This window comes from Bactrocera latifrons, unplaced genomic scaffold, assembly GCF_001853355.1.
Source record: "Bactrocera latifrons isolate USDA-ARS-PBARC rearing strain unplaced genomic scaffold, ASM185335v1 scaffold_135, whole genome shotgun sequence".
Lineage (NCBI taxonomy): Eukaryota > Metazoa > Arthropoda > Insecta > Diptera > Tephritidae > Bactrocera > Bactrocera latifrons.
In genome coordinates, this window is record NW_017534797.1 from 760634 (window position 1) to 770316 (window position 9683).

Below are 9683 nucleotides of genomic sequence, written 5' to 3' on the forward strand. Positions count from 1 at the left end.
CCGGTAACACAAACATACTGACATTTAAACCACCATAATTTCACTTCCAATGCAATTTTAGAATTTATTTAAGGAATACTTTGTATCCCATTTTGAAGCACAGCAACAAAAGCTGCATTAACACAAAATTTATATGAATTCATAGAAAAGAAGAGCAASACTGTTGAGTTTAAATTATATATACTGTGTGTTTACGATTTGCTGAAAGTTATTGCGAAATTTGTTTGCTTTCAATTACTGCATCTACTCAAGAAGTACACTTACATACATACATTTTTTTGGTTAAACCTCTTGTCAATATGTAAATATGTGTAGAGTTGTATAAATGAAGTGTCGGTACATATATATATGTATGTAGCGTACATAAGAGCCCACTGGTCGAAAATGGAAATTAAAGTTAGCATATTGAATTTGCGGCAGCGTTCAGTAGCTGCAGTGGTGAGACTATGCTCATCCCATGCAAAGTGGCGAATACTTAGTGACTATTGACAAGAAACCACTTGGCAACAATTATATTTCTCTACTTCCATGCATATCAACAAGCGTGTTAGAGTGTGTGACATGGTCCTCTGCAACAATTATACAACAAAAGTGGCAATTATTAGCTTACCGATAAATGTAATGTTTTGTAAATTAAAAAATAGGAGAAATAAAAGTATGTAGTCACTAGGTTCTCTCATCTTGACGGAGGAATCATACTTAAACTCTTCATTCATTCTTTTGTAAAGCCAAATGAAAACTGCTAAGGCTAGATGTAAGCCATACGCAAGGCGTCCTGAGTCTATTACAAATCCACTAAGCCTTATGTCTATTTCTGCTGATCACGTGGATACCTAAGTGTACAAAACACGAAGGGTTTTGCACTGCCAAATGCGGGGCATTCGAGAGCAAAGTGCTGAGATGTTTCTATCTCATCTTCTTCCTATGTAGTCCCTAATTTAAGGGTAAATACTTTTCAATGGTACGAGAAGGTTTAAATCTCCTTGTAAAACTGAATAAAAGAATCTATAGAAAAGTTAATGCAGTTATATGAACATTAATTGTAGATAGAGCAGTGTAGCTTTTTATTTCCAAGATAATTGATTTTAATAAGTCTTATTAATATGATTAATAGAATTTCGTATATGTCAGCAGCATCCTGCGGGCGTGCGTCGTCACCAGACATAGACCGGTTAGCATTCCCATTATGTTACTGCAGTCTCTTCTATTAAGKGCCAATAAAAATTTTTCCCAGTACCGATCTACCGTTTTGCACATAACTTTTGCAAGTTTTGCACCCAGGTAGCTCGCTCCATCAGGTTTCGATCTTAGCTATCATATTTCTGTCGAGATCTTCGTATAGACAATGCATAGGTTTTCCGTACCACCTCATCCACTATTTCATTGCCCTTGGTGGCTTTGTGACCCAGTTTCCACTGCTGCCCTGCTTTCCAATACATTTCTGACCGATRGGCGATACGAGGTTACTGCCTTCATTAGTGCTCGACTGTCTACGTAAATGATGACTCTGGAATTACCTGCAGGTGCATTAGAGGCCAGGTCCGCGGCTTTGGAAATAGCAAAGAGCTCACATTGAAATATACTACTGTGGTCCGGCAACTTAAAAGGTTCATTTGTGCCTAACTCTAGACAGAATGTCAATGTGTTTTTATGTGAATACCTGTCTATGAAGACTAAACTCTACGGTGCTTTCTATTACTAGAAGCACATAGATCAATATAATACGTTGATCAGCGCTCCAAAGCATAAATGCATTTTGCACTTAATTTTTTTTTTTTTTTGGTTCCAATTGGTTTGGGTGGATAGGGACACCCTAGTCACCTTGRTCGGGTTCGAGGCCCATCTAAAACCTCTGCCATATGGCTTTTAGTCGCCTCTTACGACAGGTATGCCTTGCCGCGGGTATATTCGGTTTCCCCTCGAACCCGGAGGGGTCCCCCCTACCCGTAGGGGGACCTAACTCATACTGTCCAGAGTATATTCGCGTACAAYTTCATTGTAGAATTTCAAGCCATCAATATAGATGTTTAGAGTGTAGCTAAAATACCTTTACGACAGCCATTTTTTTCAATGTTAACTTTGAGCCTTCTTTCCCTGTTGAAAAGTGGAGTGATGTAACCGGTATTTGCCAACCGCTATTACCCACCGAGCTATGCCCAAAGGTACTATTTGTAAATTCTCCTGCACCGGTAGTAATCTCGTCTATTTTGCTGCGCAGTTTTCAGCGAAGAGGCCTATAGATGGCAGGTTTAGTACCAGTYCAAAAGCCGCCGTTGAAGTTGTTCTTAAAGTTCCCTTTAACTTTWCTATAATACGTATATTCACAATATTATTTTTACTTTCACCTTTGAAATCAATTTTTATTACTTTTTAAACCCTCAGCTATGTCTCTTACGTACTGTGTACTTATCGTTATTGTTGTACGTTATTGCTGCAATGTTGTGCGATACTATGTAAAGACTATAACAAATAACGATTGCTGCATAATAATAAATATTTAAGGATTTGCCTGCAAGCGTTACTCATTCGCAGTGTGGTATTGAGATTATCATAAATAATCCAATTTTAACTACTGAGGTAAGGGCACCAACCCCGCCACAATCAACAACTGMTAAATGAAAAAATAAATTTTTGCCGCTAGTGTGTTTGTGAAATTGAATATATCCACATATCATTAAGAATTGAATAATATATAATACAATAAAACCTTTAACTAAAAAACAAGCCCTTACCAGCTGSTAAAGCTCCTAACAGTAAGAACTTACTTGAAGTCGCAAAACTCTTTGCCAGCTGCATTCACCGGTGATTGGAATGTTATAACAGTCTTGATTTCGAATTAGTTTCACTTTTCATTTTTAATTATTCTCCTCCATCGAGGCAAATGAAGGTCTGTGCTATTAGAAATGCATTATCGACAAGTATCTTCTTTCCTGGCGTAGCAAGTATGCAAAACATAATTTTGAGTTTTTGCACCTTCGTAACCTTCCAAAGTATTACCTTAGCGAACTCAACTCAATAAATACTGTCGAAAGTAAAGGTTTGTTAAAATATCATACTTACCGATAAAATAAGTGAAAGACCATTTGTGACAAATTACTACATAATATAACATTTTTTATAAAAATRTATTATTTTCAWAGTCAACATTAACATATGTACATTTTCTTATTATYAGCAAAGAATTAAACGCTTAAAATGATCAGTATATTAGTTAGTATCTAATTGTATGTTAATTTTATTATTCTTCTTCTTGTTGATTATTTATTATTTATTCTTAAGTTGAGCACAAGATTTTTTACTTCATTCCTGTAGTGTTTCTAAAGTTTCACGTTGTGTTGCCATTATTTTATATTTCTTCATTTAACTCAATATGATCTTGGCAAGACACGCGCTGCTCTCTTTTCGCCTGTTGCTGCAACCCTTTGCTCGCTATATGGTTAAAGGAATGGAGAAAAAATATTTCTGTATAAAAATTAATGGTCAATTTGAAATTAAATATTTATTACATTATTATCTTATAATATTGAAATATTATAAATATTTAACTGTATAATCTCTCTACAGCCAACAACCGGCTGCAACTGTCATATATGATATATTGAAAGAACCTTCAAAATTACTTTTGTTAGCTGGCGTCAAACAAGATCTTTTACTTTACTTGCTGATAAATAAAATCTGAGAATAGTATTTGTCTTCTAATAAACTTAAGTGAATTACAGATCTTAGTTCCGGTATGGAATTTAATTTGGACTTGATTAACTTAATAATAAAGTAAGGGAAATATACTATACTATAGCTTAAATATGAGAAATATTTATACACATACAAAAATTAAGAAGCCCACATCTAAAATCATTATGTAATTGCTACTATACACAACAAAATACTTTGCTCACCTTTTGCACAGCATGACGGACTCTTGCACACTTTCATAACTGCGGAAAGTTTTTGTTGACGACAAGCGTTGCCTGTTGGTCGATGTGTGCCATACAAAACACACTATAAAATGCGGTTTTTATTGCGGAAATTGTTGTTTGCCTGTGAGAATAAAACAATAATGTTTAAATGTGCATGAGCGATACYTTGGYAGCAACTCAGTTGAACGYGAWTAAATTGACTCAAACCACAGAGTGTCAATTTGAGAATAAGCGCCGCGTTTTCGGGATTTTATTTCCAAGTCTACTGAATTTTAATAATCTCGATATGAAAATTTTGAACATTTGATATTTTAATCAATTAAAAATTTAATTTAATTTAATAGATGGTTGCCATCCCCATAAAATTTAGTTAATTTTTTTTAATTTTTTGTTAGGATTTTTGACTTTTAGTTTAAAATTTTTATTTTTAAACTTAAATTTTTTAGAAATTCTTATGTTCATTTCGTCAACATCCATTTGTGTTATTAATTTTGTTGAATTGAATTTCTTAACAGTGGCAACCTTATTTCAAWAAAGTTAATACTGATAATAACTCTCAAAACTTTATTGTTATTTTGAACTTCTTATCACATTAATTTTTACTCGCAATTTTCATTTTTATAGTTTTTTCACGGGTGGCAACTCTTCTGACAATATTTTCAACTTTTAAACTTTCTTATACTCTTGAATATTACAAAAATTCTGTTTATATATAATTTTTATTATATTCGTATTTTTTAAACGGGTGGCAACCTTCCTCACTAAATGTGAAAAAGTTATATATTTTTATCCGTTAGTCTGTAAAGTTTTTTTTATCTAATTGATTTGTTATTTTAATTTTTAAAACAGTTGACTATCTTTCAAATTTTGAACACCTGATTACCCACTATGTATAGTATAAAGAGCAACGCTTAATTAAATGTATTGAAGTCAAATTTGTGCGACACTTACCCACAYATCTTCGCCGCCCGCATTACCACAATTCTCTGAACTCTCGGACCAATCGCCGATGCGCCTTTCGTACGTGACGTGGCTACTGGTGGCCACTGTTGCTGGGTGGTGAGTTGGAGCCCCGCTTCTGCCACGTGGCGTGCGGTGAAGGTGGTGAGGCGGCTTCGTGTGTTGTAACAGCAGCGGCTTTCATAACTGTTGGTAGCGTTTTTGTTGTACTAGTGATGGCGTTTATATGGTTTGTTGCTTCCTGTTCGTGCCACTCATTGCTGCTGCCGTCCTCCGTGACTGCTAAAAGTGATGGAGCAAATAAAGGGGTCCGCAGATTATTAGTGTCGATTTGTGATCACATCTGCTCGTCCTGTTCGAAATTTTCCAAATTGATGCCGAGGTCGCATGTGATGTCCTCTAAAATTCGCAAATTTCTGAAAAGGCCACAAATGATGATTTTTTAAGAAAATATTAAAATAGCAAATTGAATTAGCAAAGTGAAGAGTTTAAATTCTGCAAGACTATTATTATTATTCTTTTGTTTTTGTTTTTTTTTTCTTTTTTTTTTTTTTGTCTTTTGTTGTCATGGCAAGCAACTTCCGAAGTATGTAAATAGTGGTAAATCATTAAAAGCTAAACTGAGTAAAGATACAGGTTATTGTGCTGTAACACTGTAAAAGCCGAGGCAACTTATGTATTTTTGTAGAGCTATAAAGTTGAGAATGTGTGTGTAGGCGTACGATCACAGCATAAAGTACTACATAAGAGTCAAGCCATATTTTTTCATCACCAATATGTCTATGCACATATTTATCAATGACTGTGTATGTAAAGCTACTATAAAGTTTCTAAGATATGTTGTGATCACCCGCATTGTAGGCGATTACTTGTGAAAGCAGCCGCATTGGCCCACTTTCTTTTTATAATCACCCCTTGGTTCTACATACGCCATTATGTATGTGTRTGTATAAATAATTTGTTCATAAAGCAATATTCCCTCGTCATCAACMAAAATCAACCACTTTCTCATTATATAAATTATTTTCTGTGACTTTTATGTCCTGCTCACTTTAGGACTCATCACATTTATCGCATGCAAAATGACCTCGAGTAATGCTATTTTTTGATACTGCCCAACTATTTTGGACTTTAATGTTTATTAAGATATTCGTTATTCTTTTCTTTTTTGCAAACACCCGCTYGTGTTTTCAGTTTTTGCAATTTTATTTCTAAAATCTTCTAAAACACTAATCAGTTATGGAAACCTACGAATTGAATATATGGTAATAATAGATTATTCAACAAACACAACAACTTACCAAAAGCATCGAGCTCACTTCTACATAYCTATAGTCCTTTCTATTTACGGTTTACATGTCGAGTCAATATTACGATACTACCCGTAGCAGATTTGCTGATTTCCCACGAGTGGGGAATCTACMGACAGGCTCATCGAATGCCGCAATTTGTTGAAATACAGAAAGGACCAAAAGTGTTACCAAAGCTCGCAAAGCCGTGTAAATGGCAACAACTCGCTRTTGCCATTCTGTTGCAGTTGTATTGTGAAGCAATTATGCATTCGTTGAGCTCGCGCTGCAYGCAATATACATACATATACATATCTGCTGGTTACATTCAGTAGAGAGTGTGGAATAATACATCATTATTGCTGCAGTTGCCTGGCAAYYGCGACTGGTRTGAAAATCRACTGCAATTRTGTAAGGAAAATGAGCAATCACTTTACAATTTTTCTCTATCTGCTGAGGACCGACAAATGAATCCCATAGAGTGCTGGTAATACTTATGTGTTGAGGTAATACAGTTGCTATATATGTATATGCTGCGGCGCATTTGATCGCATAGAAAAGAGCATTTACATAGAATTACCAGATGTACTGATTTTATCAGTACGYGTATTGATTTTTAGACMYCCGTACTGATATACTAATTTTTCAATGAAGTGTACTGATTTTTTTTTCACAAACTTCAAATGACCAGATTTTTGCATTTTTTTAARCGAATTCAAACATTGATTYCTTTTCTGAAATTTTAAAAATTGCGCAGTACTTTTTTTCTATTCCCGGACATAAAGCTAATTGTGAAAGATTTTTTCTCTCATCAATATCCAGTGGAGTGATGAACGCAATTGTCTCCTTGTTGAAAATGTTCGCAACATGGTTGTCACTAAATATAATATAATTATAAGAACATGTCATGCAACGACTTCCATAAGTATATAGTGAAAACTGTAAATGTTGATATGCTAAAAGCAATCGGCTGTGTCAAAAAATATGACCAAAAAAATGTAAATTGTACGATGCTGGAAGATACCTATTTGAGACGCTGGAATTTGTGATCTATCTGCACCCTGCTCCTTTTCTTTTTACTTTCTGTTTTTTTTTTTGCGTTTTTGATGGAGACGTACTGACACTGGACAGCAGAATCAGAACAAGCTTTCATCTACATCAAGGAATAAGGAACTAGCAGCAGCAAGGCTCCTAACTCTTCCATCACCAGCCGCCGAACTTCGGATTACGTGTGACGCATCTTGTACTGCGCTGGGAGCGGTACTAGAGCAGCAACATAAAAACGTTTGGAAACCAATTGGATTTTTCTCGAAGAAGTTATGATAGAGAATTGACAGCTGTATACGAAGCCATCAAGTACTTTAGACACTGGGTTGAAGGTCGTGAGTTTGMTGTCAGGACAGACCACAAGCCATTGACTTTCGCGTTCCATCAACAATTGGATAAATCTTCACCTCGCCAGATCATGCAGCTAGGATTCATCAGCCAATTCACGACTAATATTGAACACGTCTCCGGTTCAGACAGCAACGTCGCTGACACATTTTCACGCGTTGAAACCATGCATTTACCAGCAGCTATTGACTACGATGAGCTGTCCCGAGCGCAGGCCTCGGACAAAGAGTTACAGAAACTTCTTGCACATAACGAAACATCATTAAGGTTCCAAACGCTTCACTTTGATCCCAACGGGCAGACGACTTATTGTGACGTTTCAACAAATAACATCAGACCATTCGTGCCAGCACCGCTACGTCAGAAAATTTTCCAAACTCTACACAACCTTGCACACCCCAGCGGCAGAGTGACAGTGAAACTCATCGTTCAGAGGTACGTTTGGCCATCAATGAACAAAGATGTTATACAATGGGCTCGAGAATGGGTCCCRTGTCAACGTTCCAAAATAGGTTGTCATGTCCATTTGGACTTTTGGACCTTTGCTGGACTCAAGTCTCTCTCAGTGGACTCAGATTCTTAAAACAGAATTATTGGGATTGAAAACTTGCTACAAGGAAGACTTGAAGGCATCCCCCTTTAATAGCAAAAAAAAAAAAAAAAAATACTGAAAATTTTAATTTTTTCGTACCTATGACCATCCCTAACCCCTTTAAATTAAATTATGATATGCTTTCTTTGTATGAAAAATTTGATGCTACTTCAATTTTTCTCTTTGTGTATCGCTCTTCTCTAAAACTGATGAAACAACTTAAAAAAAAGAAAAATGTATACAAATTACGAAAGATACAACCACGTGMTTAAGAAAAACGACAAAAACTACAAAAATTGCATGAAACAAAATTGAGATTGAAAGAGGGCAAACACCTGAAGAAACAATCTATATGAAGAATAATAGCAATAACAGATAACCTGAAACATCAGAATAATCAGAAACAAAAACAAGAGCGCTAAATGTTACAAAATGATGGCGCTATAATTCACTGCTGTGACATACAATACAACAATAACAACAAACAAGTGAGTATTAAACAATGGGCAAAGGAAAGAAAACAAAYGAACAGATGAATGAATCGACTAACAACAATTAAATAAACGACAAACAAATATTTGTAACAACAAAGTAAATTTACTAGAAGTAAAGAACAACAAGGCACAAAATGGCGATGACATTCGGTTTGCTTGCTTTCACCTTTTTTTTCCTATGTTGACGGCTAAACTGTCTGGCAGACACAAAAGCAAAAATATTTTACCTAAGATAAAGAAAGTAATCACTGGTCAGCCAGTTGCTTAAATGAAAATACAAACGGAGCGGCGCAGGAGCTAACAAAAAACCTAACGACTGATTATAGTACTTTGTCCCGAACGCAATGGCAGTTCACTGGCTATTCGAACGACTGCTTGCTTATAGTTGGACCGACAACTTCTTCTACTTATTCTCTTCATGCGTTATTTCTGTGTAGCCATTTTCCACTTCGACCTCTTCACSTTGGATCAGYTCACCTGCAAATYRCTGARTAGCGCCTGGAAGTATGGCACCACCAWTAGTGGCGCTTATGACCTGCTCTACTAATTGCAACTGCTGAGTGATGATGCGAAGTTGAAAGCTATATGTCAAAGGTGGCGAGCGCCGAAAAGAACGGGAGAGATAWGAAGAACAAGATATGTAATTAGTGCGAGCTAAAATTTGTGAAAAGTACATTTTGGGAAATTTCTTTGTATTAGCAAGCAACTTTTTAAGACCAAACGACTTTAAAGTTAAAGTTACAGACATACATGTATAACGAAACCTGAAAGTGTAACTTTTTATTTTCAGAATAAGAAGTTATTTTACTATAAATGTATGTAATAAGTGTGTTGGAAAATTGTCTGCATTTGAAATAAGAACAGAAAAAAAAATGGAAAAGAAAGCCAAAAAGGCACAGAAGAAACACCAGAATCAAAACGAAATCAAGAAAACAGTTTCCTAAACCAACACAAATCGAAATATAACAGCATTTACAATTTCATATTTGAGCGCTGACAACATTAAAATGATGTAATATTTGTTGTCATTACAATC

General features: G+C 35.5%; 1 long non-coding RNA gene across 1 annotated transcript in view; it reads right to left on the bottom strand.

The window, feature by feature from the left end:
* Window positions 1–3212: 3212 nt before the first annotated feature.
* The window catches only part of LOC108965150, a 14406-nt gene continuing 7935 nt past the window's right edge, over window positions 3213–9683 (bottom strand). Inside the window, exons 3-5 of the long non-coding RNA XR_001993086.1 lie at window positions 4869–5293; window positions 3897–4038; window positions 3213–3429 (exon numbers count right to left, since the gene is read on the bottom strand). This is a non-coding gene — a long non-coding RNA (uncharacterized LOC108965150). The remainder of the gene's footprint in view (window positions 3430–3896; window positions 4039–4868; window positions 5294–9683) is intronic.